This window comes from Cyprinodon tularosa, unplaced genomic scaffold (assembly GCF_016077235.1).
Source record: "Cyprinodon tularosa strain WSP-4 unplaced genomic scaffold, ASM1607723v1 ctg277, whole genome shotgun sequence".
Lineage (NCBI taxonomy): Eukaryota > Metazoa > Chordata > Actinopteri > Cyprinodontiformes > Cyprinodontidae > Cyprinodon > Cyprinodon tularosa.
Window position 1 is genome coordinate 708,081 of NW_024038982.1, and position 6,000 is coordinate 714,080.

The following is a 6,000-nucleotide window of genomic DNA, read 5'->3' on the forward strand; positions in this document are numbered from 1 at the left end:
ACAAATAACAAAAGAAGAAGAAGAAGACAAACCTGAAGTAAGATGAATAAACAAGAGTTTAATAATATGTGTTTATATATAAGGGCTGTAACTAACGATTATTTTTGCAAATCCATCTATTTCTCAATTATTTTTTGATTAATAGATAGATAATCAGATAGCCAACAAATCCTTAAACAAGGTATTTTATGAAATTAAACCAGGTGAACCAAAATATTTTCCACTTGAGGAGTTCTGGATAAAGCCTATTGGCAGATGAAAACAAGATTTATCTTAAAAGCAAAATGTTTATATAATTTTTTACATTTTTTGTATAACTGCTGCTTCAAGTAGGTTGCTCTGTCAGATATAGGCATGTTTCACAGTCTCTATTCTCCATTTAATAATTAATTGATTAGTTGATTATTTCAATAATTAATTAATCACACACACATATATATATATATATATATATATATATATATATATATATATATATATATATATATATATATATATATATATATATATATATATATATATATATATATATATATATATGGAAGTGAACCTGTTAGAGGCTGCAAAGGGAATGCAGGAAAAGAGTTTTAAGTCATTACTTCAAAGACTGCAGCTAATTTAAATCTCCTCTATATTTAAAATCAAAACTACCTTTTTGTTTCACTGACTTTTCTAATGAAAGATTAAAGATTGTTCACAAGAAAGCAATTCACAATTTCAGTTTTTTTTTAGACAGTTTATTTTCAAAGCAAACTCTCATTTATACCCATTAGATGGACCACATCATGCCCAGTGAGACAGAAAATTATTGTTGACGTATATTAAAGGCCCCCTGACCTTAGTCACACTGTGTTTGACCCCTGTCCTCATTTGTAAAAGCAGCCTGATCCTCTAATTGAGAAAAGAACACACAGATAATTTGTCAAGGGAGCTCTGAGAGTTATTGTTGCAATTATATCACATTTCTCTCTTTGTTTCACCTATTTTGAATGCACCAACTAGCAATGGTGATTTTTGTTATGGGTCATATGGAGAGTTCCCGAAAGGGGCATTAGAAAGGGAGAGAAACACAAGCACTAGATTGAAAAAAAAAAACACACACACACACACATATTTAAACTCTCAGTTTGGCTTGGGCAACTGTTGCATTACTTTTATGATGATACAATAGAATTGAATCGAAAATCCCTTTATTGTCCCACAATGGGGAAATTGTGGTGTTACAGCAGCAAAAGGTTATAGCAGAAGTGGTCACACAATGTGGACATTAGAAAACTGTATAAAAATAACAGATAAGAAAATAAACAAAGAACTGTACTGAACAGTATTTTTATCTGAAGAATATTTAATCAATATTAGTGTTGCACCGATACCAGTATCGGACGGGGCCCCGATACTGCCCTAAAATGATGGTATCGGAATCGGCGAGTACCAACAAATAGGGCACTGATACCATTTCGAGAGCCATAAGTTTATTCAACTATGTCACCCATTCCAGGTAGACAATAAAGAGTTCTACTGGATTCACTTTGCTTTAGATTTTTTCCTGCTTCACAAAGGTAGGCAGCAGCTCGACAAAGCCATGATGGCAATTATTTTACATTATTATGGTATCGGTATCGGGGCCAAAAAATGGCATCGGCGCAACACTAATCAATATACAGCTGTGGATTTTTTTTTACAGTAGGGCAGGGGTGTCAAACTGGTTCCAGAAAGGGCCCAGTGGCTGCAGGTTTTCTTTCCAACCAAGCAATAGCACACCAGACTCCATTCATCTCATCAAGTGAGTCTAGTCTTGAGTTAGTCAACATGATGACTTAATGAGATGAATGGAGTCTGGTGTGCTATCGCAACCTATTGCTTGGTTGGAAAGAAAACCTGCAGCCACTCGGCCCTTTCTGGAACCAGTTTGACATCCCTGCAGTAGGGGATATGTGAAAAACAGCAGCAACACGAGAGATGTCCAAAAATGAAAATAGAATGTTATTTAAGTGACTAGGACAGAAACTGTACAAAAATTTCAACCTGTGCAAAAATTCATTCAGCATGAATGTAACAACTTATTTAGTTTTTTTTTTGGGAACAGTGATGGTTTTAAAGTCTTATAGCTGCTTTGAGGAAGGATCTGTGATAGTGCTCCCTGGTGCATTTGGGGTGCACCATGATCAATGTGAAGCTGGAGCTCCCTTAGTTGACGTTCAGAACAGGAACACTAGACTAGGTTAGAATATTTGAACTCTGCATATATAAATTGACTTTCTGTATTTTGATTGGTTATGGGAGTGCCAAAAGAAGGAGCACATGGATGTATAATTACATTTCTTATAATACTTTGCAGATTATATCTCTCTTGTTCTGTGTAGAGATGTATACATTTAAAAATCCAGTTTCTTAAAGTTAAAATTTAACTGGATGTATAGAAAGCTGCATGATTTTTATTAACATTTTTCTTACTTTGCTATGATTTAACTTGAAATCAAATTAGCATAAAATTTTAAATCTGATCACAAAAGTTTTAAATCACTCTCAATTTTTAATTCAGTCTTTTAGCCTTTAACCAACCTAGAGGGGTCATACTTACTATCTGGTGTCATTTGACAAACGTAATATTAAAAAATGTATATTTCTTTATTTATAAATTGATATTTTACCTGAAAACTATAAAATATAGAAGGACTACCATATAAAATATGTTAAAATATAAGAAAATTATCGTGGTCAAGCTCAGGATATCATGCTGTTCTGTTTTTGTGAAGGATTAATGCCACCATGTTACAGGAATAAAAAGCTATTTAGATGAACCCTGCACTGTCAGTGTTCACAAAACAAAGCAGGGCCATTTTTGTTTTTATTCAGTTACTTTAAAAAACAGCTAACGGGGGGGGTGGGGGGGTGGGGGGGGGGGGGGGGGGGGCTCATACCAGTGAACCACATCGATTTCAAATAAGTCAGATCCCAGTTGTCATCCCAGCAGTTGAAATGTGTCCAGATCAAACCTCATCACCCAAGGCCATGAACCTCCTAAATAAACATGCCTTAAATCAGCTTTCTGCCTCTAGGAATGTTTGAACTTGTCAAGGGAGAGATTATTGTACTGGCTTTGGAGCTGTCTTTGTTTTCTCTTCTTTGCCCGACATCTTGTTCTTACAATCTGTTACTATATTCATAACTGATCCTAACAAATTCAACAAGGAACAGAATCCTTGACATTTATCAGAGTGAAATGGGTTACAAAACTATTTTTTCTAAAAAAAAAAATAAAAATAGACACCAGTAAAAATTGTGAGCCTTTATCAAAAAATCGGCCGTGAAGCTTGCCTGCAGTGACTGACCCTTCAAGATTACTCCACAACTCATCCAGAAAGAGAATCCAGAACATCTTCAATCAAGATAAGTCTTCATAATTTAACAATGAGACAATTATCCTAAACCAAAAATGGCCACTGGCCACAGCATGTTGATGAAGGTTTGATGACAGTGGGAAAATATCCCATCAACTGATGAGACAAATTGATAACTTTCTGTAAAGCTTACTAGAATTTCAGGAATATTCCTCAGTCAAAAATGGTGGTGGTAGCATGATGGCCAGGTGCTGCTTATTGCTTTAGAACCTGGATGATTAAATCTATCTGGAAATCTAGAAAGAGAAATATGCGGTTATCAGTTTGGGACCCTGAAAAGTGTTTTTTGGGAATGCAGCAGAACAATGGTTCAATGCAGACTACCAAGTCCACATTTAAAGTATATAGTAATACAAAGAATGAATGTGTTGGAGTGGCCTAGCTTACATATAAATCTTATTTAGATGCTGTGGGAGGGCTTTAAGGCTATTTCAGCTCAAATTTCAATCTGAAAAACTCACACAGAGAGAAAAGATAATTAGAAGAATTTATTGAAGAAAGTATAGTCTTTGGCGCTCAGACCTCGGCAGGAACATTCATGCTGAATTATGCTTTAACATGCATGAGTAGATGAATGTGAATAGGGATGTTCCCCCCGGCCTGAAACTGGTGGTGGTTTAATCCGAGCTGGTTGACAAGGTGATCTGCTGTGCAGAATTGTGGGACTAGAAGACTGAGGGAGCTGACGCCGGGGCTTCACTCAGACTCGGGATATAGAGGTCCTGCTCGGTGATGCAGGTACCGTGAACTGTCCATGATGAGCAAGCATGAAGCGACAGTGGAGAGGAAAAACTCCCCTTTGGGAAGAAACCTCTGGCAGAACCGGGCTCAACATGGTGGTCTTCTGCCGGACCAATGCGATGAGACGAGGGATGGTGACAACTGGGATTAATACTCTCTGATGAGGTTGAGGTGAAGTCGTGTCATGGAGGACGATTCAGCTGCGATGGCGGAGAAGGGGATGGAGGTGGGTGAATGTCGTCTGAATCAAAATCCGACATGGCGATTGCAGGATAGCGGGCTGGGATGAGGATTTTGAAAGAGTTTATAAAGTGGAAGCAGGACGCTGATTGGGCTTCGTGGTGGAGTAGTACGAAGCTGATTGGCTCGCTTCAGAGACGGATCAGCTTCTGATTGATGGAGGTAAGTCAGAGTTTCTTCAATTGAACTTCCGCTAGAGCTTCATTTCAATCTGAAAAACTCACACAGAGAGAAAAGATAATTAGAAGAATTTATTGAAGAAAGTATAGTCTTTGGCGCTCAGACCTCGGCAGGAACATTCATGCTGAATTATGCTTTAACATGCATGAGTAGATGAATGTGAATAGGGATGTTCCCTCAAAAAGCCGAGGTCGAGGCCGGAGAGTCCGTATGCTCGTAGGGCATACACTAGGGACAGAATAAAGAATGCGTAATGAAATGCTGAGAAGGTTTGTAAACAACTTACCGAGCCAGGTTGTTGATGATGACTTACCGATGACGATGGTGATGACTTACCGATGATGATGACGATGATGATGAACCCATGATGATGATGACGATGATGATGATGACGATGATGATGAACCCATGATGATGATTAACCCATGATGATGATGATGATTTACCCATGATGATGATGATGAACCCATGATGATGATGATTTACCCATGATGATGATGATGAACCCATGATGATGATGATGAACCCATGATGATGATGATGAACCCATGATGATGATGATGAACCCATGATTTACCCATGATGATGATGATGATGATGATGATTTACCCATGATGATGATGATGATGATGATGATGATGATTTACCCATGATGATGATGATGATGATGATGATGAGCCCATGATGATGATGATGATGATGATGATGATGATTATGAGCCCATGATGATGATGATGATGATGATTATGAGCCCATGATGATGATGATGATTATGAGCCCATGATGATGATCCCATGATGATGATGATGAACCCATGATGATGATGATGATGATGATCCCATGATGATGATGATGAACCCATGATGATGATGATGAACCCATGATGATGATGATGAACCCATGATGATGATGAACCCGTGATGATGATGAACCCGTGATGATGATGAACCCGTGATGATGATGAACCCATGATGATGATGAACCCGTGATGATGATGAACCCATGATGATGATGATGAACCCATGATGATGATGATGATCCCATGATGATGATGATGAACCCATGATGATGATGATGATGATGATCCCATGATGATGATGATGAACCCATGATGATGATGATGAACCCATGATGATGATGATGAACCCATGATGATGATGAACCCGTGATGATGATGAACCCGTGATGATGATGAACCCGTGATGATGATGAACCCATGATGATGATGAACCCGTGATGATGATGAACCCATGATGATGATGATGAACCCATGATGATGATGATGATCCCATGATGATGATGAACCCATGATGATGATGAACCCATGATGATGATGAATCCATGATGATGATGAACCCATGATGATGATGATGAACCCATGATGATGATGATGATCCCATGATGATGATGATGATCCCATGATGATGATGAACCCATG